Source organism: Canis lupus, chromosome 18 (assembly GCF_048164855.1).
Source record: "Canis lupus baileyi chromosome 18, mCanLup2.hap1, whole genome shotgun sequence".
Lineage (NCBI taxonomy): Eukaryota > Metazoa > Chordata > Mammalia > Carnivora > Canidae > Canis > Canis lupus.
The window spans coordinates 22,049,152-22,076,139 of NC_132855.1; the positions used below are offsets into that span (position 1 = coordinate 22,049,152).

At 42.0% G+C, this 26,988-nt stretch overlaps 3 long non-coding RNA genes across 5 annotated transcripts in view; 1 reads left to right on the forward strand and 2 right to left on the reverse strand.

The window, feature by feature from the left end:
- Positions 1 to 481: 481 nt before the first annotated feature.
- LOC140608842 (uncharacterized) lies at positions 482 to 3,114 on the reverse strand. The gene is made up of 3 exons (XR_012010838.1): positions 2,703 to 3,114; positions 2,268 to 2,307; positions 482 to 1,293 (listed from the first exon to the last, which is right to left on the reverse strand). It is a non-coding gene; the product is annotated as an uncharacterized lncRNA (long non-coding RNA).
- Positions 3,115 to 6,965: 3,851 nt separating this feature from the next.
- On the forward strand, positions 6,966 to 23,826 carry LOC140608843 (uncharacterized). Of its 3 annotated transcripts, XR_012010841.1 has the most exons (6): positions 6,966 to 7,079; positions 7,317 to 7,612; positions 9,926 to 10,019; positions 13,853 to 13,904; positions 19,948 to 20,189; positions 22,315 to 23,826. It is a non-coding gene; the product is annotated as an uncharacterized lncRNA (long non-coding RNA). The 3 variants fall into 3 exon arrangements; XR_012010839.1 differs by lacking the exon at positions 13,853 to 13,904 and having other exon boundaries at positions 6,972 to 7,079; XR_012010840.1 differs by lacking the exons at positions 13,853 to 13,904; positions 19,948 to 20,189 and having other exon boundaries at positions 6,972 to 7,079.
- Positions 17,317 to 26,988, reverse strand: part of LOC140608844 (uncharacterized) — a 177,923-nt gene continuing 168,251 nt past the window's right edge. The window contains exon 4 of the long non-coding RNA XR_012010843.1: positions 17,317 to 17,877. This is a non-coding gene — a long non-coding RNA (uncharacterized lncRNA). The remainder of the gene's footprint in view (positions 17,878 to 26,988) is intronic.

The following is a 26,988-nucleotide window of genomic DNA, read 5'->3' on the forward strand; positions in this document are numbered from 1 at the left end:
TATTTGCAAACAGGACTGTATTGTGGGGCAGGCACTGAACTTAAAATGAGAGGACTAACATTTCAGACTCAGGTTTCCATCATTAGCTGTGTGACCTTGGGTAAGTTACATCACTGCTCTGGACTTCATTTTCCTCATCTGTAAAACTGGAGCGTTGAACCAGAAAGTATAAAAGGTTATTTCCAGTTCTAATAATGTTTGGCTTGAGGTTTCTATGGCAAGGAGTCCATGTGTTGTGGTTTGCCTGTGATGGTCCTAATTTATGCCTATCGTCCTGGTATAATTACTAAGAGTGCACATTTTCACTCTCAAGTGTCCCGGCTTGGATCATAAATTATATAATCACCCATCTAAAGCAGTTAATAAAATTTTTCACTTCACATCAGCTTAGATTGTGTCTCACAATATGATATGAATAAAAAATGAGACAAATATTTGGCCAAACAATTTGTTTGCTTTCCCAAGAAACAAATAATAGTAATAGTAATAATTCGCATTTATTGAATTGACTGCACGACTGACCTTCTTGCCTAGGGTTTTCCAAGCATTAACTGATGTAATTCTCATTACAACTCTAGCAGTTAGATGCTGCTCATTTTCCTTTTACATTTGGGATCACTAAGGCATCAGAGGTTAAGAAAACTTGCCCAAGCTAGGATTTGAACTTAGGTCTCTCTGACTCTTCCAGAACCAGCACGTAAGCTCTCAGCCATGCTGCTCGCAATATAATGCATTCCCCTAATATCCACGGTACCCCAGCTCCACAAGTGCCTTGGCTAGTTTTAGCAGCCAATCTTCTTGGCTGTGAGAGGAAAGCCCTTGCAAGTTCTAAACCACCCCACGTGACATTTAGGTTTACAGATGAACATCTTCCAAAATCACAATGATTTCATATGAACAACAGTTTTTGCTTTCCAACAAAGGCACTCAGACCCCGGGGTCATTGTGAAAGAGCCCTTGGAGCTCTACACTTTTTGATATTTACCAAATAAGGCCTGCCCAGAGATTACTGGGAAATTGCGATGTTGATTAAACCATGATGTTCCTGTTACCCAGCAAGGCAAACGGTTGAGTGATAAAGCAGTCCGGTGTTCTAAAATCATTTCCAAAGCAAAAGAGGGTTTGAACAAAATAAATGATTTGAATGCAAGACATAAACAACCAAACAGGCTTGTAAACGAGACCAGTAATGAGGCATCTGGGACACCAGTTCTGCTCCTGATGACTTTCGGGCGAGCCTTGATGCCTTTCAGATTTTCAAAGAAAAATAAACTGGTGACAAAAGAACAGCAGCTGTGGGCACAATAAGGAAATTAGTCAGAGCAGATTTGTAATTAAGCACTGAAAATGGATCGGGATGATCCTTCCCTGCATACAAGTACCTTTTGCTTTTTGCCTCTTTTCAAATCCTTTTTTTTTTTTTAAATAAACACACATTTAAGCTTCAGTCATGCATGTCTCAACCTGGGATATTAGCTAAAGATATTACTTTTTCTGGGAAAAACAAGAAATTAGCTCATCAGAAGCACAGAACCCCATGAAGTGAAATAACATTGACTTTGGTTTCCCATTTTGTTTTTATTTTTCTCATTTTTTTTTTAACTTTGGAAAGCCAGAAGAGTTGTCTCTGCTCAAAATATTGTATATTTATGTATAATGAAGGAAGAGTGAAGGATCCTGGGGCATCGTGAGGACAACTGATTTTCATCTCCTGATACAAGATGAAGATGAGAATTTTACCACCTTCTTGTCTTTACATCATTCAACAACAGCATCACTGACAAATTTTAGGCCTGAAAGATACTTTTATCCATTGACAGTCTTAAGAAATATAGTGGGATTTTCACATGGGAAGAACTTTAGTGTTGAATATATTTATTATGCCTTCTAAGCTAGAGATGGCCCTCTACCCCCCATCACCCCCAGAGAGATTTACCCTTGTGGGTATCACGGCTGACATTCCCCAGCAGCTGTTAAGGGGGGACAGACCTAGACCCTTCTTGAACTGGAAATTAGTGTGTTTCTCAGAGGAGCTGATACCTACTTCCTGGTCCACTCCGGAGGGTACACCCTTCCTCCTCCGTCCTGGATCCCATCCCTTCTTCCTGTAAATCACCCCGAGCCCAGAGAAACGTAGGAGGAGTGGGTCAGACCCAGGTGTCCTGAATCATTAAGCACACTGGCTCCTCTGGGGGCTGGCCAGACTCTCTGAGCTTTGACAGCAGTGAAATGTGACAAGAAAGTAAATATCCTAGTGCCCTACTTACCCAGAGGTCAGGCGTCTCTCAACCTCTGCCTTCTGGAACTCTGTTGAGAAGCAGGAAGGAAGCAAAGCAGGCTTGAAGCCCCGGAAACACCAGTCACAAAGCAATGCACTTTAACTATGTCTAATTGACTCTTAATTAACACACACTCCTAACAAGCCCATTTATGTAGACTCCCAGCCCACCACAAATTAAAAGCAGAAAAGTAGAAGGGGGACGAGGAAGGAGGGAAGAGAGATTAGCAGTGATCACACTAAAGGCAGTAAGAAATGATGGCAAACAGCCTGACATCAAAGGAAGAGATAAAAACAAGCCCCTGAGAAACAGTCCCAGAATTAGCAAAATCAGCACTCCACAGCCATTTATATCAGGTCAAACAGCACAGCACATCTGTTACTGAACACCACAGTTTCTGCTCTAAAAGCCATGACAACCTGCCTGAGAGAGAGAGCCTGGTGCCGGGAGCACAGGAACCGTGGCCTGGTCTCCACATTCCCCCCACCGAAGCCCCCAGAGTGCTCGGGGATCTCCTGGGGAGCTTGTTGTAAACACAGAGCCCAGAGCCAGGGCCCTGGCCCTGGAGGGTTTGGATTAAAAAAGTCCAGATCCTCAGGCCAGAATTTTGCATTTCCACGAGGCCTCTCCCACTGTGATGGTGACTCAGAATCACACTTTCAAAAACACTGCTAACTCCTTCACCAAATTGGGTTATGGTTCAGACAAGTCAATCGCTGCTTTGGGTCTCGCTGCCTCTGCAAAAGAGACGATCTAGTATATCGTCTCTTAATGCCCTCACAGACCAACCAGCTAAGAGCATATACTAATTTTATGATTAACTCAACAGCCAAGAAAGTGTCCATGATGACAATAAGCTGACTCCTTCTTTTAAAAAAGGAGGCCTAGCAAAGCATGTTCAATCTGTGTCTCTAAACTTTCTTAACTGCAACACCCTGTCAGTAAAAATTTGGGGGGTACTCACTTTCAGTAGTCATATATTTTATAGTTTATGCATGTGATGCTAACCTAATATATTATTTATACCTCAAAACAGACACAATAACAAATGAGAAGTTCTAATATTTTCTTCACATACATCACTTTAAAGACCATTGAGATAAATTTTGGGACAAATTCTATTCAACATCCAGAAGACTGTGAGCTTTTTGGGGCACACATTTTGCTTTATTTGTTATTATGCGCTCAGGGCCCAGCACAATTCCTGGCTCATGGTCAGAAATGGTAATGAATGAATGAATGAATGAATGGACCAGAGAGAGTGAGGGAGGAGGGATGAAGAAAGAAAGAAAGACACACAGACAGACTTGGAATTTGAAGTGACTAAGCTCCAGTTGTCCGGAGTCTCTGTCTACGTGGAATGTCTTTTTCCTCCATGGTGGTCAACACTGTGACTGAATACGGAGAATAAAGAGTGAAGTTGAGAAGTATCAGTCATATTTGAGGAAACTGCCTGTTAGAATTTAGGGAGTATGATCAATATTTATGACGCTCAGAAAGCCCTCTCTGGGGCAGAATGACTCACAGTTCATGAAAAGGTAAAAGCATTGGTTGCTCTGTAACAGGTATACATTAAATACCATATGTGTCCATGACAGGTTTCGTGTGTGTGTGTGTGTGTGTGTGTGTGTGTATTGAAGACATTTTAGGAGTAGTAGAAATTTCCTTTTCCAGGGATATGCTTTGTGGGATGCAATTTATCTAACTTGTCAATTAATTAATTAATTAATTAATTAATTAACTAACTGGTTTGGGGAAACGTAGTTATATCCTTTAAACATACTTTAAAAATCAATATATACTGGACTGTTCTTTGTGCAAGAACATTTTAAATCCCCCTGCTTACAAAAAACATAGTGTGTGGCTTATGTCATATGAAGAGTCAGTTTGCAGAGTCCCGTAGGTGTCCACCTTTAGTATTCTGCTTGTCAAACTGACTGAGGCTGAATTATACTCACCTGCCCATTGATCATTGACATGGCAATCTCCTTAGTGAGTCATAAGGATCACTGGAACTGCTGGATCTGTGAGAAAGAATTATCTTAGGAAGGAGAGAATAGATCCAACTTTGGAGAAATGGAATACCTACTTCACTTGGTCCAGCACTTCTCAAACATTCTGGTCTCGGGACTCCAAATTATTGTTGATCGAAGGGAGCTGACACTTACAAACATTAACTGTATTGGAAATTAGAATGGAGACATCTTTGAAATACAAGAATATCCATTCCATTCATTAGCTATCAGAGCAATGGAATCTTCATCTTATATGGCTTCCAGAAAAAGACACTATAAATTCATGAGAGAATGGGAGTGAAAAAAGGCAAATAACATTCCAGTATTATTATGAAAATAGTTTTAACTGGATGAACCACTGAAAGGTCTCCAGAATCTCCAGAGATCTCCGAGCTACCCCTTATGAACCACTTACTTAGTCAATTCCAACACAAAAGCCTGACCCATGCCTGCTCCTGGAAGAAGCCTTTGACCAAGATATAAGAGTGACATCTGGTTGGTGAAGACTAAGATTTCTTTTGGGTGGAGGCTCTGTCGGTGACACCTGGTGGCCCACCAAACTGTGACAAAGCATGTACCGTGGTGTGCTGAATGTGAAGGATACGGTATTTATAAGAATGACCTTTTCACCTCTGAAATATTTGGAACTGGTGACCTTCTCTTCTTGACATGATCCTTGACACAGTGACCCGTGTTCCTGTGAATTCCTTGCAGTGGCCACCTCTGGAAATCATTAGCTCCTGAATGTGGGTGAAGAACGTTGAGGGGTGGCTCACCTAGGCTCAGTCCCCAAGTTTCCTAGCAGTATTCTTCTGAACTGAGATCTTTCCATTTCAGCAGGAATTCTCTGCTGTGTCAGAAACAGGGTGGATGAAGTACTTACTCTCTTGGGAAGATACTTGACAGGTCATTATTTTAACTGTATAAACACACAAATATTTGTTGAATGAATGAAATATGAAGCATGAAACAACTGAATGTATTAACCATGGTCTTGGAAAGACAGATCTCTTCCTGGGGTAAAACAGAAGCGGAATCTTCTCCTTCTTACAGTGAGAGAGGGAAGTAGGGTGAACTCACCCTAGATGAAGATAGGTTGGACATTTGGACATGGGGCAGGGGACTGGAGGCAAAGTTGGTTGCAGCTTAAGATGGTGAGTCTTCTTGTTCAAAGAGCACAAAAGAAAGGGCATTAGAGGCACAAAATAGAAAAAAGTTTCTTTTCTTAACTTGTCACGGTCTTTTCTTAACTTGCCATGGTCTTTTTTATTTGCTGTCGGATGGTCATTTTAAGTAAACAAAAATTAAAATTTTAAATTATTAGCATGAATTATACCATTCATCTTTATATCGTGGAGTGCCAATTTTAAATGGGGATGGAAGAGCACTTAACTTGTCTGCAAAATCACTGAAATTATGCAATTTGTTTTTCGTACTGCGTACATGCATATGAATTTAATTCTTACCAGAACAGTGGAAACACTTCACAAAACTAACTCAATTGTTTTTATTTCACGTCTTGAAACGTGCACATTCTATCACACTCTGGAAGCAGATGGCTTCCATAACACGCTTACCTTGTACTCAGTTTGAGTCTCGTTAAACTCCAACACATGCTGGGGCCGCCAGAATGCTGTGCCCGAGAGGCATTGCCAAAGCTATATGTGAATAGGGGAGCAAGGGATGAGGGACACCTATGTTGTGCATATCTCCTCTGTTCACATGCATGCCCCTTTGCCCCATTGGACCTCATGAGTTTAAGGATGAAAATTTTAAGAATTTCAAGTTGGTGACATACCTGATTTAACCAAGCAAGGGACCCTACTGAGCATGGGCCCTGCTTGATGACACAGATCACTTGCCCAGAGCTGACCTGACTTTGGGTGATGCTCTTGTGCTGAGAACAGGGGCTCATTCAGGCCGGGGGACCTGCTCTTGGACTCTTGGGAACTGCTTTTGTGTTTTCAGAATGCACAAAACGTAGCAGCAGGGCATTAGATATATATACTGTATAAATCTAATCTGTATTGGTGTTTGTGCTAAAAAATGTTTTACTGAGAAGAATACCTGAAAAAAACAAAAAGCACCATCCCAGAAGATAGCATAAGGGGTGAGTCAAGGAGGAGAGTCTAGGGGCTGAGGAGAAAGAAGCCAATTTTGTTTATTTAGCAATGGCTTCCTGATGGGGGTCAGTTCATACCCCCACCTCCCCTTCCCCTGATGAGGGATGATCAGGCCGAGGTGAGCTCTAGCCAGACTGGTGGGACCTGAGTTGATGTGAGCCTCTTGACCTATAAGGGGAGAATCTAAGTTGTATCCATGGAGAAGAGCTGAGGATGAAGCCAGGGACATCACTAGCTCCTGTCAGAAGTCCACGAACAAGAGAGAGACCAAAAAATGTGTCAAAATGAGAGAAGCCAAGTTAAAACAAGACTCATATGCCATTGAATTCACCTTCTTCCTGTTTTACAGATGAGGACATGGACAGCCAGAGAGTGAAGCGACCTGCTAAGGGTCACAGAGCTAGCTATGGCCAGGTCTATTACCCTGCTTGCCTGTAGGTTACAGCAGGTGGAGCAGAAATACCCCCATGCAGCAGGAACCAATAATCTTATTTATCATCCTCATTTTACAGATGAGGAACCCAAGGTTCAGAAGAAGGTGGTGGTAATATGGGCTTCTTCTGGATGGCAAGTTGGTCATGCGGTCCACCTTTGGGTCAGCTCGGGTCAGAGTCTGGAGGCCAATTGCAGTGGCCGTGATGGTGGCCAGCATCCTGCTCAGAGTGAGTGCAATTGCTGAAAGCTTTGGAGGAATCTAAGGGATCAACCAGTAATCCCCGGTTTTGGAAATGGGTGGACACAGTCTTCAGCAGCTGGACTAGAATTTATAAATTCAATTTACTTTATCTTCCCAAGCAAGTTCAAGGGCATTAAAACTCACTTTACAATGATCTCTTTGGTATTTACAATATCCCTAAAAGGTAACAAAGCTGCTTCATCTCATATTTTTATCTTTGCAGCGCAAAGGAGCAGGGATGAGGCCATCCCACCCTGACTGGGAGAGCTGCTGCCCGACTCCAAATCCCCGCACCGGCTCTGACATGAAGCTGCATATAAGGCAGCTTCTCACTGTCCTTCCATTTCTTCTTTTACCTCATTTGGTTAAACCACACAAGCTCAGTGCTCGGAACTTCCGTTTTCTTATCTTGAACATCATGTACTGTTCCAGCTCCAGTCAGCCACCCACAAGGAAGCGTTCTGTTCCTTTTCGACAGAGGGCCTGGCCGGCCACATGGCCACGCTGTTGAAAAGCTCTGTAAGTAACATTGTCTGTAAGATCTTGAAAAGATCTATCAGAACTGGAAAGTGCACAGTGTTAGAGTTTAGTAGTTATCTCTGGTCTGCTTATCTCACAATCAAATATGAAAAGGAAAACCAGAGGCAAGAGAGGGAGGGTGAGGATGCAGGGGTGGATCAGGGATGGAGAGGAATCAGGCATGATTCTTTCCTAATTTATTTTGAGTTTTCCTGAACTTGGTCTTCACTGCACAAATCAATGTATCAGGCCTCAATCTTTGTCACATTTGTTGGAAACCTAAACTGTGCTAATGCTTTATTGTAGTCAACTCATTCAAATTGCTATTATATGCTTGTCATTTTTAGTATTACTTGACATATGTTTGTACCATTCTCTATCTTTTCTTTTTTAACTTTGATAACTTGGTTAAGTATTTCATTAAATCTGTAGATGTTGCAGTAAATGCCTCCCTTTGGGCTGGGAAAAAAAAAAAAAAAGAAAGGAAATTTGCATGGCAAGTTCTCAATCTTGTGTTTTTGTTTTCCTGAGGCTTCTGGTTTCTCAGAACCTATGCTTCAAACAATCTATTTACTTTTGATTTACACTGCAGAGAAGTTTGAGAAGTTCTAACTTTAATGGGTAAAAATAATTGCAAGTGGCGAAAAAAAAAAAAAAAGAAAAAGAAAAAGAAAAAATGTGCCATGGAAAAATGCCTGAATCTATTTCACTTAAAAAGTTATGTCAGGAATTACACTGTGAATTGGGTTGAAATGCCATGCCCATTTCTTTCTGCTGCGGGAAATTTAAAAGTATCCATTGAAATCTAGACTGTGAGAGTCACAGAAAGCTCATGGATGATCTAAAACAACATGTGTACCTGTTTCTCTTTGGTGTGTGCATTTGCACAGATACACAGCATATTGTTTCAAATAATAGTTTTACTCAGACAACTTGAATCTGGGCAACTGGAAAGCTGTCTAGTTTAGCTCGTCCTCACCCTGTTCGGCTCTAATCCTCTCCCCAACCTAGAGATGGGTTTATTTCTTCTGTTGACATTCAGCACATGCTTGCTTGGAATCTGTCTTCCTCTCCCTTGTCCTGATATCGGATATTCTCAGTCTCCCATGGACAGTCTCTGAGAGGAGGGAGCAAATGTTGCAGCAATAATAGTAGCTGGTACGTCCTCAAAGTTTGCCCCGAGCTTTTCTATTTACCTTGATCTCAGCTCTTTGGAGGTACTAGCATTTAATCTTCACCATGACCTTGTGAGGCGGTTCTGTGAACAACCCCATTTTAAAGTTGAGAAAACTGAGACAGAGAAGTGAAGCAACTTGTCAAAGCTATGGCAGGATTCCAGCCCAGGCGGGCTGCTTCCAAAGCACGTGCTCATAACCAAATATGGTATCCCCCACCCTGCACCCCTGGTACGAACCGGGAAATGGAGTATAATTGTTGACGGGGGCAAGTAATGAAGGAGGGCACCAGGGAGGCTTGGGAGTCAGAAATGATCTGTTTCTTGATCCAGATGCTGGATTGTGGAACTGACTATTTATGCACTTTTATGGATGTGGATCATACTTCCCTGATATTAAAATAGAAAGGAGGAAATGGGCAAAAATAAAGAGTTAAGGTATATGTATATCACCGATGGCAAGTTGAATGCAGTTCTTGGCACTAGGTTGCTTTGGGGTAATGACTTGATCTCTGTCCAGGTCTCTATTTACTCATCTGCAAAGCTGAGCATAGATGATTCCTACTTCGCAGGGAAGGATTAAATGGTCTGCTTTCCACAGAGATTCAGAAATGAAGATAATGTCTTCTTTGATACCATGGCGATGAGGGTGTCCTGGCTAGTTTAGGGAAGGGAGCGTCTGGCTTCATAGCTGGTCCCCAGGATCCCTTCTTCCTAAATAAATAAAGTGTAGGTATTCACAGGCCATTTTGTTGGCCAGTTCAAGGTGTGTTCCTTCTCCAGATAAAGAGCTCTTCCTTTTGTTGTCCTTTCACAACAAATTGTATGACCAGATCCAATGTTAGCTAACCTGATACTAACAAATCCACTGGCTCCCCCTTGTTCAAGAGGTGCAGACATTGGGAAGAGTACATTTTTGCGTCTCTGGTGTAAATCTTGTGTTCCAGAGGTAAAAAGCTGAAATGAAAATGAATGGATCTATGTTATCTCCTAGCTTTTATGATAAAGGTAGAATTTTAGGCAGAAGCACGGGAGAGAAAAAAGTAATTTCTTGAATGATAGGACCGTTACTGTGTCTGCCCATTGGCTGAATGTGTTTCAAACCTGTAATGCCTGAAATCTTTGTTCCCTTCTTTCAGGCTCCATCACACGGGGCGAGCCCACTAGCTTTTCTAAGATGCCCACCCTTCACCGTGCCCTTCCACGCCTGATGGCCTGCCCTTCTTCACAAAGGCCCGTTCTAATTTCACCAACGGTCAGCTCTGCTTGCCACAGTCCTGTCAAAGCAGACAAATTAAACATGTCAGGTGACATATGGAAGAAAAGGCTTTTTGATTTACTATGGAACTGTTTATGGATAAGAGTTATTTCTCTTGGCCTGGTACCTGTTCCCAAGGCTTGATCACATTTCAAGGCGCTGCTGCCATTTACTCAAAAAGTCTAGGTCCTCACATGTTTGTGGGCACATGGCTGTCTGCGCACAGTCATCTGAATACAGCTGGGAAGCTGCAGCCAGGTTGTTGACTGCAAAGTGCAAATGAAGGGAAACTGAAATCTCCCTCCAGCCCTGCCTCACTTCCTTGCTTCATGATTTGAAGCGTCGGGATGGCTATGTCAGTTGGGAAAAGGACCGAGGGTCACAGCTCAATGAAAAAGAAAAAAAAAAAATCCTTAGTTTAGCGTGGACAAGTTTGAAAACATCGTGTGGATGGAAAGCTCTATTTCTGTTTGCAAATAGGATGCTGCTGTGTCTATTTCTTGTGGTGGAGTCCTTTATAAGAAAGAAAGCCCTAGCGGTATGGGAAGGTCAGATTGGGGGTGATCGTTCTCCCTCTAGCTTTTCAGATGTCACAACCAGATGAAGGATAATTTAAGAAGCCCCGAGCTGGGTGATGGGTCTTGCAGAGCTGCTTGTCTGTTGGACCTGGAGGAAAGCTTATCCCGGGCAAGGTAATTTACGACAGAAGACACAGGCGCAGCTCCCTGCAGGCAGCACAACTGAAGTCCTCTGAAGAACTCCTGCTTTATTGGAGAGAGCTGTAAGGCTGAAGACAGGATAACTTATGGCTTTCCAGTGGCTTTCCCCTTTCTCCTCTTCCTTGTTGTGATTGTTATTTATTATTTGTGGGCAGGGATGAGAGGGTTCACTTTGCCAACTTTTGAACCCTCTCTAAATTCATGGCTCTGAGTCTTGAACCGTCCCTGAACCTTACTGTGCTTGAGTCCCTATTCTTTTAGCATCCTTTCAGCTTCCCGTTGTGGACGGAGAAAGACTCTGGAAGGTTTATTTTAAAAGGTGGAAATAATTCCTTAAACATCAAATAGCTCTTTTAAAAAAGGCAGCCTGTTTTGAGGAGTCAAGTGTAAATGAATTGAAAACATATGCTCCAGATCTCCCCCAGTTTATGCAGCAAGTTCATGGCTGAATTACTAATAGGGCTTCACTGGATTCAGAGCTGAGATGAAACAACGGGCAGGGGATGGGCCAGGCACATTAGTTCTCTCGGTCTCTACTGCTTTGTTCCTTATTTAATATAAAATGGGCTTTAGTTGAGCTCTGAAAGCTGGAGTGAAGAGGAGGAGACATTTATAAGCAGTATTTTGCCAAGTAAGAAATCTGTATTAGGAAAGAGCATTTTGGCAGAGGATTTAAATTCTTGGTTTAATGGCTGTAACATTAGGAGGCAGAGAGAACTTTGAAATCCGGGCTGTCTAACTCTCCACTCGGCTGAAGCCCTTCTCATCACCTTCACACCCGCAGCTAATTTGGCGCTTCCTTCCACCCTGCAAGGCCTGTCCTTAGGAACCCTGAGAGGTTATTTGGGTCTAGTACTTTCTATGGCCAATTGCCTTAAATATGTCTTTTTGAAAGGGCGCCCTGCAGATAGAGACAGCTGAAGCGAGGCAGCCTGGGCTAACAGAAGGACAGCCCAAGAAATTCTGCTCTTCCCCTGGTCCCCATGCTCAGGGCTGCCCAGTGCTGCTCCCACCTTGGACCAGTGTGGCCATAGCACAGACTGTTGGGAATCGGGGTGCAAGAAACGTCTGCTGACTGGGTATCCCAGCGGCTGGACAACAGTGCTCATCGGATCCTAGTGGATGGCACCCTGTAATGCGTGGCCCTGAGGCCCTGAACCAGACAGAGCCTTGCAAGGAATGTTAACTTTTGCTGCTAACATCCCTCTGTCCATGCTTGGGGGAAACCACTTGCCATGTCCCATGTGTCTGCCATGTTTCCCCACATGGCAAAGATGGGCTTGCCTTTTGCCACACACCTTGCGGCCTAGATGTGGGGCAGATGAGAAATCCCACAAAGAGCCTATGGATCCTCAGTTGAAAGTCAAGTGCCCACATGAAGTACCAGGCACTAGACTGGTGAAAGGTGTTTGTAGCATCAGAGCTCAGGGGAAAGTAGATAGGCTTTGCATGCAGTTAGCAAGCAGCTCCAAACACGCTTTCTACTTCTTTGTGGAGACGAAAACACAGTTGTTACAAGTTACTTTGTGATGACAGAGTGTGCTGAAAAGGAACTGCCAAGAAAACCCGTTGGCCCAGCCCGGGCCCTTGGGTCCCATGGCCAGCTGGGATTATCTAAAGTGGGCGTCCTTAGAGAAAGCAGGAATTCTCTTCCACCACAGACTGTTGAAACCTCCCCATTCAACTGTTTTAAAAGCTGCAGAGAATTAAAAATAGAAGCTTTCTGGAGGGAGGAGAGGGTCCTTTGGGGGCACTTTGTTTGCTTTGGTTTCTATCTCCCTCCCTGGAATGCGGCGAAAACCTGGAGAAGCCAGCACTCAAAGAAGGCCTTGCAGAGAAACGAAACCCCCTCACGCCAGAATGAAGGGTGAGGAGACCTTTCTGGGTTCTGGTTTTATAATCATTTCTGTTTATAGTAGGAAGGCAATAGCCCCCTTCTTGAATTCAGCACATGTCGTCCCTTCTGAACGATGCCCCTCCTTACTCCAACATTATAGGGCTAGAGCTTCAATAGGTTACTATTAAGCAGCTAATGTTAAATACAGACGGACACTGGTGGTTGAATGGGATGACTGTCACCCGGGTGGCAAAGGTGCCACTCTCGTGGGTGGGAGGTGACGATTGCAAATGGCAGCCACCAGAGTCCAAATGCTTCACTGGACGGTTGGGGGGGCAGAAGGACTTGCATGCTCTTCTGAAAGTTCAAGAAAGGGTATGGGCCGAGGGGGAGGGATTGAAAGGCAATCCATAGGCCACTGGGCACTGATTTTAGTTCCTTGGATCCTAAGAAAATGGGGAAGGGGAAAAAGTCTGGGGTTTCAGGACAGTCGCCTTTGGCTTTTCTCTCTCTCTCAGTCTCTCCTTTGCTCTATCTCTGTCTCTGACTCTGTCTCTGCCTTTCTCTCTCTCTCTCTCTCTCTCACACACACACACACACAGCCCCGTGGCTTAGTCTCCTGGCTCAGATTCTATAAAACACTAGACTATGCTAGGAAAGGAAGAATTCCAATGTTACTCCAGAACGATCTGAAATAAAGTTTTTTATGAGGGATCCCAGTGGGTTGTCTGACCCTGGGACTTTCATTCTTTTCTCAGAAATCCATGGGGGGGGGGAGCCCCAGTAAAAAGCAGTCAGTAAATATAGAGATTTGGAACATGTCGGTTTAAAGAGGGAGGTTCCCCACACCATCCCTGCTCTGGCTCCACAGAGAAGCAGGCCCCCCCCCTTCCATTTCCCTCTTGCTCCCAGCCACCTGGCCCTGACACCGTCCTGCAGCCGCCTCAAGGATGCTGTGGTGCCCATGAGGTGCTGAGGTGCCTTCGAGAGGGAGAACTCTGAATGGGATCTGTCTGTGTCCAGTGGAGGTCTCTCTACAATATACAAGATGTGATGTGGGGATACACCTTAGCTACACTCTTGCACAGGAGCAAAGTGTGTCTTGTCTTTCTTCAGTGAAAGAGGGATTATGAGAAATGTCCCTCCTCTCTTCACCTCACAAGGGGGAGATGAAAATAAAAAAGTTAATTTTTTTGACAGGCGCTGTCATACTCAGGTGACAGGCAAAGCAATATTATGTTTATTATTACAGTTATCGCTGTGTCCCCATGTGCTCATCGCTCTCTCGCTCTCACATCACAGGGGTGAGTATGGTCTCCCCGGGAAAAGACAACAGTGCAGGCTGCTAATGAGAAAATTCGCAGGGCCACACTAGGCAACCGCTTCAAATTAGAGTTTCCCTGGGCATCGATCATGCCTCATTCCAAAATGAGGCAATCAGAGAACCTGACTACCTTAAAAATAATGGTATGGAGACAGAAAGGGCCGACATAGACCTAAATGTTTTAATTACTATTTTGAAAAATGCAAAACTAGCTAGCTCATGAATTTTTTATTTATACAGACCCGCCCTCTCTGGTCGCCACTGGCCACATGTGGCTAGTAAAGCATTTGAAATGTGGCTACTTGGAATTAAGATGGGCTGTAAGTGTAAAATATACACTGGCTTTTGAAAGTTTGTAATCGCAAGGAAAAAAAAAGAATACAGATTACCTTATTAATTCTTTTATATGTTACATGTTGAAATGATATGATTGCATACATTTAGTAAATATTTTAACTAAAGTTAATTGTAACTGGTTCTTTTTCTTTTTTAAATGTGACGTTGGGTGGCCCTTCCCTTTAGTGGCTACCAGCAAATTTAAAATGACATATGCGGCTGCATTTGTGGCTTGCACTATATTTCTATTGGGCAGCCCTGCTATGGACTTTATTAGTAGACGGTGAGGGGGAATTGCTCTCTGGAATTCAGCATTTTTTCCCCCCAATTCACAGTATCAGGGATATGACTGACCTGGAAGGACTCCGTTGTTACACACAGCGTCAGGAAAAATCATGAAACACTTTGTGGCAGATGAAAGAGAAGTTACTGACTGTCCTTTCTGATGCATCCATGCATTTATCTCTGTTTTTCCTTGTTTTCCAGCTTTTTTATAATTCTGCAAGTTGTAGAAAACTAACAATAATGAAAATGACTCTTATCTATAGATGTGCAAATTACTCGTGTCTAGTGGAATAGTTGATCATTGCTGTCTGTATGGATAGACCCTTTTGCCATTCTATGTACACTTATCTCAGTATGCCTTATTGCCCATATATGTGAGATTCCTTGAATTTTGACCCCATGGCAAAACATCTTATGTCCCCTCATTAACTAATGAGTTAAAAAAAAAAACTTTGACACAAGTTCTTTTTATATTCTTAGAAGAGTCACGATTTTATCTTTTTAAATAATCCTAGAGAACTGAGGCATCCATGGTCATCAGGATTAACCACCGTGTCTCTCTTTTCCCTCTCATTCCCAGCCACTCCTGTGGTCCCCATGGTAGTAGGACTGATACCCGGTGATGAGATGGAGAATGAGTTTTTCTATAGGAAGTGTTTCACCTGATAGCCATGTGAACACTACTCGACATAGAGCAAGCTACATTGTGGGTTATTCTGAATTACGTGGGCCAGCCAGGGAATCCTCCCACCCAGTGGAATATTTGATTTTAAGAGAGACATGCTGAGTTCCAAATAATGAAAGAGAAACTTAACATACAACACATCGGTAAGGGGTCCATGATAAACATCATGCACCCAGGGCATAAAATCCCTGAATTTAATGGCAAAACATATATAAAAGAAAGTGGGTTGTTATGAGGTTTTGTCCTCCCCACCTCTTTTCTTTATTTGTTTTGCTTTATAAAACCAACTTCATTCTTATTTTACCTGATTGTCATTTTTTTTTTCAACAAGAGCTGGTTACCTTCAAAGCAAGGCCTGACAAGATGACCCAGACACATCAGTATTTATTTCACACATCCATTGATTTCTATGAATAGAATTGATTTTAATAAACATAAACAAACTAAAAACATAAAATAGGTGATTTCACACACCCCTTTCTACGAAATTTGGAAATACTGCACTTGGAATGTATATGTTTTGTTTCTTCTCCTTACCTTTATTTTTTTTTAAGAAGTTGGCTTTTATTAGCAGAAAGATCATTAAATTTTGTGAGTATTGGCCTCTAGCATTTAAGTTTTTACAGAACACATGAACGTTTACTGGTTTCACCAGCGGAGACGCATGATTTTTATGTATCTGTAATTCTGAAAGGGAAACATTCCCTCTACAAACGCAGAGCAGTCCACTTATAAAATTTATGTTTGTGGGCTCTTTTCTTATATAAAGCAGCCACCTTGGAGACTCCATTTAAACAATTAAACAATATTCTCACCTATATAACCTGCCCATATGTAATTATTTTCTTTTTTGGTTCTTTGGTAAATAACACAAGAGGCTTTGTGGCATGAGGAAATTCCTTGACCCGGGTATTTTCAACACCATAATTTGCTTGGTGAAAATGAAAACCAAAGAATGCCTTTTTTTATATATATAATTTTTGGTTGTTTGAAATTAATTTTCGACATTTAAATTGGCTGGGAGAGGCTTTCAATTTTTTATTCTAAGAAATACTTTTAAAAATTGTTAATAAGAAAGAGTATGAATTTATGCAACTATTTGCTTCAGAATAAGATAACGTCTTTCAAAAAGTTGATTTGAGAACCTTTCATCAAATTTAAAAGATCTTTATGTGCTTTTGATGTATGTTATAAAAGAGTTTTGATATATCTTAATTCTCAATAAAATGGGGAAGAAATGCTGGCACATTGCACCTCCTATCATTATTCAAAAATAATAGAACACTATACTTTAAAAATAAAACTCAGGTTTCATTTGGATGGACAATTTGTTTGTTATGGAAGAGATTTAGTCCAGAATCATTTGCTACAGAAAGGAGTTACTATATGTGTTAGCTCTTTTCTTTATCTGGGATTTCTCTAACTAGGATTTTTCTCCCAAGCTGATTTTACCTGTTTCTTCTCTCTGAAGGAGTTTGTTACAGTGGTGACTGGCAGTTAAATAAACAGATGGATAGACGTAAAGAATTTCTGGACAGCAAAGAATTGGGGAATCATTTCCAGAAAATAGATTTATTTTGTATTAAACTGATAATATTTAGAAGGTAACAAAAGGGTGATGTGTTTGTCATCTGCTGTGTATTCAGGGCTGAAAAAGCTTTGGAAACAAAAAGTTACTATTTATCGCATATGACCTTAGTAATCATCAATACTGTTGCTTACATAAATAATATCACAGGCTTCTTTATGACACGTGGCTTTTTTCGTCAGGAGAGCCTCCATTGTTATCATGTCCATAATTTATGTGAAAAGTAGCTAAGAAGGGAGTAAATTCAGGAGGTACAGAGGTGCCTCGGGTAACTGCAATACGAAATCCAGGCAATTCATGAAATGCCTGTGGCCTCTGTCGAGCGAAGTTTGGTATTTGTTTTTGTCTTAGAAGAGGGATCTTTATCAAAATTTCAAAAGTTTCCCTGACCAGCCCCCTTCAGAAAAGCTTCAAAATGCTTAGCTTGCAGGGTTGCAGAAACAACTGCTTGTCTCTATAATATCCAGATGAAAATGAAAGATTTTAAGAGTATCTCATTATTTTATCCATATGATGCCCAACTCGATCCAAAGACTGTAATTTTCATACAGATTTTTGGCAGCATGTAACCTTAGAAAGCTAGAGTCCTTTAAATAGCATGCCATCTCAGGCTCCTTTTGTCCAAACTCAGATCCCTTTTCTGTTTAGTATCATAACTGCTTGTCCCCTGTCCCATCCTTCCTACTTTCTCCCCATGAATTAACCAAAGAAAACCTCAACGTACTCCCGACTTTCAGAGGCATGGATAATTCCATGCTGTACTGTGATCCGTTTAAGCATATGATCAGTACATGTTCATTCAATGGGTCTGTGTCTGGAATAAGTTATTAAAGGAAGAGTGTGTCGTCGATGAGGGGTTTTATTAATTTAGAAACTCAGGACTCCAGTATTTATTTTTTTACAATAACAAAGGAGTGATAAAGTGATGAATCACTTACAATCAACCATGACGAAGATGATATTGTCAAAGCCTATTTTTGCGGGTACTATTCCAGAAGTTTGTCCACAATTGACTCTGATTTCTCATTCTTCAAAGTTTTCCCTGTATCCCGAACTAACCTGCAGGAGAGCAGAAGTTGAAGGAAATTGCAAAGCAACATCTGAATAATGAACATCTTGCCAGGAAAATGCGTCTGATCTCCAAGGAAAGGGTGTTGGAAGAGATGCAAGATGGTGGGAGGATTTTCTCTGACATGACTTTGAGTGCTTTGACAGCAATATTGTCCCGTTTATGAAGCATACAGAAGTATGCTCAAGGAGCGAGGAAGTCCTGGAGACATGATCGGAAGGAGAGCTGCAGACAAGGAAGTTGTTCAAACTAGCTCACTTCTCATCTTGGTATTTTCAGAGTTTTTCTCTGCATCTCACACTAATGACAAGCCTGTACGAAAGACAAAACTTTTCCAGATGCTTCGGTGAATTTACTGAGTTTTTATCCTTTTAGGGATAATAGTAAGTAACTTTCAATTAGGACTTTACCATTTAGAAAGCATTTCATTTTCATAATAATCATTAAAGTTGCCATAATAATAATTATTATTATTGTCACTATGCTGATTTTTATAAATAAGGATGCTAAAATTCAGACTCTTTTTAATCATCTAAGAAATAGGTGGAGAGGCAGGGATTTTTAAATACAAACCATCAAACCTCAAATTCCCTGCTTTTCTCCCTCCTTTTGGGATGACAACAGGGTAGAAAAAGATATTAATCTCTTTAATAATTACATTTGCTTTTTTGAGTAAGAACTCGAAGAAATGTAATATGCCGTTTAAAATCTTTTACGTTTATAGTCTTATACAATATTCATACTGTTTTTGCAATATTTAAGAGAGGAGGAAGTGTATTTCTTCACCATAAAAATAAACTAATACCATCAGGCTAGGAGCCGCTACCAACCAAAGCATCCTGATAGCTTCCATACACTGTTGGGGGCATTTATGAAAGTTTAGCGATTGCAAGGAGTGGGACCAGCACCAGGAAGGCTTCTCTGTGAATCTCCAGCGTCCCCAGGGGCCCTTCCTCTTCCTCTCACTTTGTTCCACTCCCCTGATGATTTGCTATTCCAACCACAGCAATCAAACGAGAAGGTTGGGATCTCCTCAAGGAGCGGTGCATGTGGCCTTAGATGGCCTTATGAGTTTACCTTTCAGCTAAATTCAAAGATGAAAGTCAGGAAACAAAAACAAAACAAACCTTTATAGTCATCTTTATCTCAAGGACTGGGCTCCCTTTCCAACACAGAATGGCTTTCTCAGTAATATGGGATTGTTCTTCTACAACAGATGGGTCTGTAAGTGGAAAGAGACCTCTTCATTTGTCTGGTGGCATGTGGACTTCTTCAAATGCACATGTGGTTCTGATTTCCATGGAGGGACCACACGACATTAATGCAATTTCCTCTTTAATGTGCCCCCTCTCTATCAGCCCTGATGTTCAGGCATCCACATTCAAGACACAGGCCTCCATCAGATCAGCATGAGTGCCACAGAGCTTTGTGGAGCTTCGCCAAAGTAACAGGCCAGCATTTGGGAGAGGCTAGTGATGATGTGATTTCAATTTCATACCATCTGTCCCCAGATTTCTTTCACTACTGGGCTGGTCACTGGCTTTGAAGAATAATCAGAATGCCAGGGCTCTGGAATGCTGTGTATGGAGGAGTTGAAAGGACGGGAGACCCTCCAGGCCCCATTGCCGATCCTTGCCATGAAGGGGTGGACAGAGCCTGCTGCCTCCCATTAAGAGATGTACTTGAAAGTCCTAATGAAAGCAGTGTCAACCTTCTACAGCTGGCTGTGTGTCTGAGGGGCTGGGCAGATGTCACATTGCTTCCTGGGTGAGAGAGGGACATAGACAACCAAGGAAGAAGGGGTAAAAGATTGGCTGGCATTCTTCTCAGCGGGGAGCATTCTTTCTTCTTGGGAGAATAGAGTCTTACCACCTATTGTCAAATGTAACCCCTTCCAACCCCTTTCTCCAGCAGGATCTCACCACCCCAATAAGAACCTAAACTGAAAAACAAAAACAAGAGGGAAAAGTGCATTTTTGGGGGCCAGTGAGTCAGAGTTTTTTTTCTAATGGTGGATTATTTTACACAGGCCTTTGAATGATTATTTTCTTTGCTTCCAGGCAATCCGGATTAATTGATACAATAAAGGTCTGGAAGCCCTAAAATGTTGGTTTAATTCCCAACTCTGACACAAAAGAAGCTAAACGACTTGCAAGAGAATATGTTGAAAAATCAACAACAATTTTCCTATCTGCAAATAGTATTGGAGTGCCACTGGGACGCTGTGTGGCATTCAAAAAAATTGTGTTCCAAATGCTAATTATTCACCAGTTGGTGTTCCAGATCGTGTCTCTTGACATCAGTAAGTTGATTGCTAACAGGATGATAATACTGGTTTCGCTTTTTAAATGTGGGTTCCAAAAGTCTAAATTTTCAAAGTCGCCAGAGAAACAGTATATTGAATAGAAAAAAAACCATGGGCAAGAATCAGGATGTCAACTTGTTCACTTTGCAATGAGAAAACCAGGGCCAGGAGAGGTTAGTGACCTGGCCAAGGCCACAGAGAAGGTTAGTGACTTGCCAGGACAAGAATGCTGGGCTTGACTTTGATCAGTACCACATTCTAGAAACCATTTGGCTTTTTATATGCTTGCTCTCATGATGACTCTTGGGAAGGGATTTCGCATGACATGGGTCTTTCACGGCTCTACATGGGTGATTTGGGAGCAACGTGCAAGGGCACTTTTCGATATAGCTGCTTCCCCATTGTGTACAATGCTCATTCCTCGATGACAGGATTGCCAGCGTCTCCTATCAGTTGCTGAAGTCTTAGAAGGCATGAAAATAAACAAAGCCTGACAACTCTGTTCCCGTGTTATGACCTGTTCACCTCCCTGCCACTTCCAACTTCACTTCTCCCTGAGTAGCCTCCACATTATTTAAGGCAGCAGGACGTTCAGAATCAGGCAGCATGTGCTGAAGCTGCCAGAAGGAAGGGCTGTGCGACTGGTATTTGTGGATCTGAGCTCTTCAAAAGCCTGGTCATGCCTGGCACAGAAGGAGCTGAGGCCATCCTAAAGGTGGCTTTTAGTCCCAAAATTTCTAAACATCCTCCCTTTTTCTTAACTACTTCATGTCCTGAAATCACTAAGGTTTTCACTCTGATAAAAAAATGTCTTAAAGTACTCAGGAGCCTACTTGATTCTGGAATGTTCTGACAGGCCACTTGAACAAAAGCATAGAGTAAATCCAATTTATAGTTTACTGTGGATGACACTAACAATCATTCAAATCCATTTTATTTTATTTGTTTCAAATGCATTTTATGTTTTTTTTTTAAGATTTTATGTATTATTCATGAGAGACACACAGAGAGAGAGGCAGAGACCTAGGCAGAGGGAGAAGCAGGCTCCCCGCAGGGAGCTCAATGTGAGACTTGATCCCGGACACCAGGATCATGACCTGAGCCGAAGGCAGATGCTCAACCGCTGAGCCACTCAGGCATCCCTCAAATTCATTTTAAAATACCCTTTTTTACATAGACATTCACAGTTGCATTTTTCATAGTGACCTGAAAGTAGAAGCAACCCAAAGAAATGTCTGCCAACTGATGACTGGGTGAACAAAGATCTGGTATATCTATATGATGGAATATTTTTTTGGCAATAAAAATGAAGTACTGATACATACTACAACATGGATGAGCCTCAAAAAGTTATGCCGAGTGAGAGAAGCCAGAGCAAAAAAACAAAAACCCACACATATTTAGATGGTTCCTTTTTTTACGAAATATCCAGAAAAGGCAAATCTGTAGAAACAGAAAGGAGCTTACTGATTGCTAAAGACTGGCCGTGGGAATGAGGATCTACTGCAAATGGACACAAGGTTTCTTCTGGGATGATGGAATTGTTCTAAAATTAGGTTGTGGTGATGGTTGCGCAACTCTGTAAATGTACTCATCATTGACTGTACACTTTGAATGAGTGAGTCCTCTGCTGCGGAAATACCTCACTAAATCAGCTAAAACCAACCACCACCCAGCAGATGGCCCAGCTGCTGGCATGGAGGACATCTCTGGGGGGGAATGATGTTTGGTGCAATCGGCCACGGGACTGTTTAGCCTTAGGGTTTCCCTTGGCCCCTCAACAACTCACGGTGAACCAGAGACCCTCCAGTCCTTCAGGAGCTCTTGACATGATGCAACAATTTACAAAATCAACTGTCTGCCCTTGTGAAGTCAAGTCTGAAAACCCTCGGTTCAGGGACACATATATTCAAAGGGAGAAGCCCATGGCAGCGGCAACGATTTAGGTCTGCAATTAAGATACTTCAAGTGTTTGGGGCTGACAAGGAGTTAAAGTAAATGTTGATTCAGTTGTAAAGTTTCCAAAGATGTAGCCTTGCAAAAGGGTCTTGCACAACTGCATGGTTTTGTTTATTTATGCGTTGTTATTGTCTTTAAAATATTCTTTTTTTTCCTCCCGCAGAAAATTTCCAACCAGCACTGGGACCCTTAGCGGGGGAGACTGGAAACGGGTCTGAATAATGCATTCAAGATAATTTCAAAAAATCACCCTTTAACGAGTACCATATTCCCTCCAATTTTCCCTTGTATATGATTCACCATTTTGCAAATACTGATGTATAAAGAATGCATTGAATGTGGCAAAAGTTGAAGATAGCCCCTGTGGATAAGACCTAATGGACACCATCCTGAAATAATACATACAGCTCAGCCTCCAGACATGTGTCTTCAATTTAAAATAATTCAGCAATCATGTTCAACCAGAACCTGATTACACAAAATGGGACTTTTTAACTCCCAGACTTGGATCAAATTTTGAGGCCACAAAAAGGGAGGGGGGGGTGGAGATAATATGTGCCATGTTTATATATTCCAGATACTATGATTAAATGATCCACACTCAGATTTAACTGTTTCTTTGAGCTTATCAAGGTATCTCTAACCATTTCCTACCTATAGATACGTGCCAAGCCTTTATGAGAACTTGTATCGAAGTCCTGAGCCAAGATGCAAAAGGAAGAAAGCTGAAAATCAGTTGGGTTCTTCTGTCTGAATATTATGGTTTCCAAAGCACTGAACTGGGTCATGTTCTCTACTTCCCTGGAGACTCAGGAAGGAAGAGTTGAGTCTTCTGGTATGATACCAGGGTATCCCGGTTCATTGTGTCTGCTGTGCTCACCGAATGATGCTCTTCCCCTCCTTTGATCCTTGCCCACCACCTCTCTTCTCCTTTATTACTATGGCTGGCTTCTTTGTCACAGGCAAGTTGGATCTGTGCTCATATGGGATTTCTGAGATGCTAGGAAGTCCCCACATCTTTCTCCTTTGATAAACTGCCCAATGCTTGAGGTGCTACCATTACAGGTACTTAACTACTTCAAATCCCTTTACTCAGAAGAAATGGTGGCTATAAAGGTGCATGGTGAATCCCAAGCAATGGTGTCTGGTGATAAGATTGCCAGATAAAATACAAATGCTCAAGTCAATTCAGATTTCAGATAAGCAACAAATAATTTTTTGTATGCGTGAGTCCCAAAATTGCATAAGGCATACACATCCTAACAAGGTATTTGTTGTTTAATTGAAACTTGAAGTTAAGAAAAATAAAAAATAAAAAAAAAAGAAACTTGAAGTTAGCCAGGTCTTGTATACTTTCACTCGCTAACTCTGGCAATCTGATGTATCTAGTGACCACCACTCTGTGGTATGTGGGTAAGGGAGCCTGTGGCTGGAAAGGGTGGGAAAATGAGACTGTAACGTGAGCATCTCCACATCACTGGTGAAGGGCTATGAGCCAGTTCATTTCCCCAGAATTATTAAAGGATCAGATGGTGTACAAATCAGGCAGCCTAAACCTGAGCATATTAGAAATAAAGGGTTTTGTGTGTCTTGTTTTTCAATAAGATGAACATATTTAGAATGGGTGATCTCCTTTTTAAACAGGTAATATCAATAAATCTGAACCTTTTGTTGACAGGTTTATCGGTATTTTATGAGTTAAAAGAAGAAAGCTGGATACCATTTTGGATGCTCCTGCTGCTTTGGGTTCTAATTTCTGTGTCTGGCTTGGGGTGGGGGACAGGGAGTGGAAGGTAAGAGCAGTAGAAAGTGTGCTGTGTAGGGGGCTGCCAGTGGTGCTGGGAGTCTACAAACCAGTTGTCTCAAGAAATTCGTTACTAACAAAAAAACAGCAAAATTCGCAAGTGACTGGCCTTTCCCCCCATCAGTGAGAGTGGATTCAATATTATCTTTTCCATAACTTCACCTTTAATGACTTGCACACTGGGACAGAGAGAAAAGTGACTCGAAAGTCAACCCTCTGGGGATTCCAGGTAAGTTGACCAGGTCCCCAACCATTTGTCATTTGTGTGAAAATCAATGGTCACATGTGCTGGGGCAAAAGATTAGGTTGAGATGCACTGCTTCCAGATACTCTTAGGACGGGAAGCCCAGAGGGGAACTTTCTCCTCTGTCTAAGGTACCATTTCCTGCTTGTGGCCATCCCAAACTTTCCTCACGTTAATAAACCCACATATGCAAGAAGAAAGGTTGTCTACCCTTCTTTCACTTCCTTTCTTTCCACCTGGATACAGACACATTTATTTGTAGGGTCTGCTTTGCGCCACACCGTCTCGGTTCCTGCCTGGAGGAGCTTGTAGTTCAAGGAAGGGGAAGATGGTGTTGTATGAGGAGATCAAAAGTGAATGATTCTGAAAGCAATCAAGAGTGTTGGGAGGGAGACTCCCAACAAGGGATGAAGCTGAGCCTGAGCTGAAAAGGAAGGGGACATGGTTCTTGGGATGAGAGGAAGGACATCAACTCATCACTGAGATGACCTATCATGGGATAGAAAGCAGTGACAGCAGTTCTAGGAGGCACAGAAAATTTGGCTGACTATGAAGTTTCTAAAATAAGCAGTCCTTGCCATTCTCCACACCCCCTCATACCACCCCCCCCACCTCGCCTCTCCCATGGAAGGGAATTGTCTCTGTATCAACCGAGGAAGGGTTGCCTTGGGACATTGTCCTGAGCTCCCCCTGGGGTCTTCTTTTCTGATGGAGCCGCATTTCAGAGAAAATGGAACAACCTCTGTTTTGTTATGTTTAAATGTCAATGTAATGCTGTGGAATGATACAGGTCTCATGTAGGCATCCGTGGGGCTTGGTTACAGGACTCATTTCATCCTATCTTATGTGACCATTCATAGTTTACCAATTTGCCTTTTCCTTTAGACTAAGTCCTGGGAAGGCAAAAGTGATACCCCGTTTGTTTCTGTCCCCTAACAGTGCTTTGTGGTGTCAGGCCCTTGCCAAAGACTCCGTAAATGCTTAAATGAAAAAGGGATGCCTGGGTGGCTCAGTAGTTGAGCATCTGCCTTGGGCTCAGGGTGTGATCCCAGGGTCCTGGGATCAAGTTCTGCATCAGGCTCCCTGCAGGGAGCCTGCTTCCTCCTCTGCCTATGTCTCTGCCTCTCTCTCTGTGTCTCTCATGAATAAATAAATAAAACCTTAAAAAAGTAACAAAAATCATTTTTTGCTTCATTAAAAATAATTCTAACTAAAAAAAATAATAATACTTCTAACTAATTTCTGCCAAATATTATAGAAACAATCTCCTCAAATTATGGCTTCAACAATGGATCAAAAGTCAAGTTTCAAATAAGTTTCCTGGTGGAGGGCACTACACAGAGACACGCATGCTCACTCTACGGCAATAAAAAAGTCATTTGTGAATTTAAGAACCACAGGATAACAACAGATAATTCACGCTCAGTTATGATCTATTTCTAAGGCCAGGGAGAGTGTGAGTAAATGAAACACACAGATCATCTTCAAATCACACAAGCTCCAAGACTACTACTAGTACTACTTTTTGTTCTCCTCCTCCTCCTCCTCCTCCTCCTCCTCTTTCTTCTCCTTCTTCTTCTTCTTCTTCGGTTGGTAGGTGGAAACTCTCACAATTTTGGAGTTTTATCTTATTTTGAATATCCCCCTTTCTCTGAAAGCGAAGACATGGACAAGTAGTACCTACCAAATTTAAGAGGCCTAAATAGTATGGAGGTTCCTCAAGAAGTTGAAAACAGAGCTACCCTATGACCCAGCAATTGCACTACTGGGTGTTTACCCCAAAGACACAGATGTAGTGATCCGAAGGGCACCTGCACCCCAATGTTCATAGCAGCAGTGTCCATAGTAGCCAAACTATGAAAGGAGCCATGATGTCCTTCAACAGATGAATGGATAAAGAAGATGTACCATGTATACATACATATATAATGGAATATTAGTCATCATAAAAGATGAACACCTACCATTTACATCAACGTGGATGGAACTGTAGAGTATTATGTTGAGTGAAATAAGTCAATTGGAGAAAGACAATTACTGTATGGTTTCACTTATACATGGAATATAACAGTGTAGAGGATCATAGGGAAAGGGAGGGAAAGGCAAATGGGAAGAAATTAGACAGGGAGACAAACCATAAGAGACTCTTAACTCTGGGAAACAAACTGAGGGTTGCTGAAGGGGAGGTGGGTAGGGGGATGGGGTAACTGTGTGATGTGGTAAGCACTGGGTATTATATGCAACTGATGAATTATTTTTTAAAAGATTTTATTTATTTATTCATGAGAGACACAGAGAGACAGAGGCAGAGACATAGGCAGAGGGAGAAGCAGGCTTCATGCAGGGAGCCCGATATGGGACTCGATCCTGGGACTCTAGGAGCCGAAGACAAATGCTTATCCACTGAGCCACCTAGGTGTCCCACAACTGATGAATTATTGAAAACTCTATCTGAAACTAATAATGTACTGTATATTGGCTAATTGAATTTAAATTAAAAAAAAAAAGAAAAGGAAATCTAAGAGGCCACTGGTCATAGCACATGGAGTTGCTTTGGGTGACACTGAGAAAAAAGCATTGCCATGGCAACAGCCCAAATTCAGAGACAATATAGATGTTGAAAAATGCATGGCTTTGAATCTATGGAATACAGATACTTCTGCCTACTGCTTGCCCAGGGCTCTGAATATTATAGATAGTCAATAAATATTTGTTGCACGAGTGAGTAAATAAAGGGAACAAACAGAAATCCTCAGGTTGTCTGATGCCTAGAGTCAGCTTCTAAGACC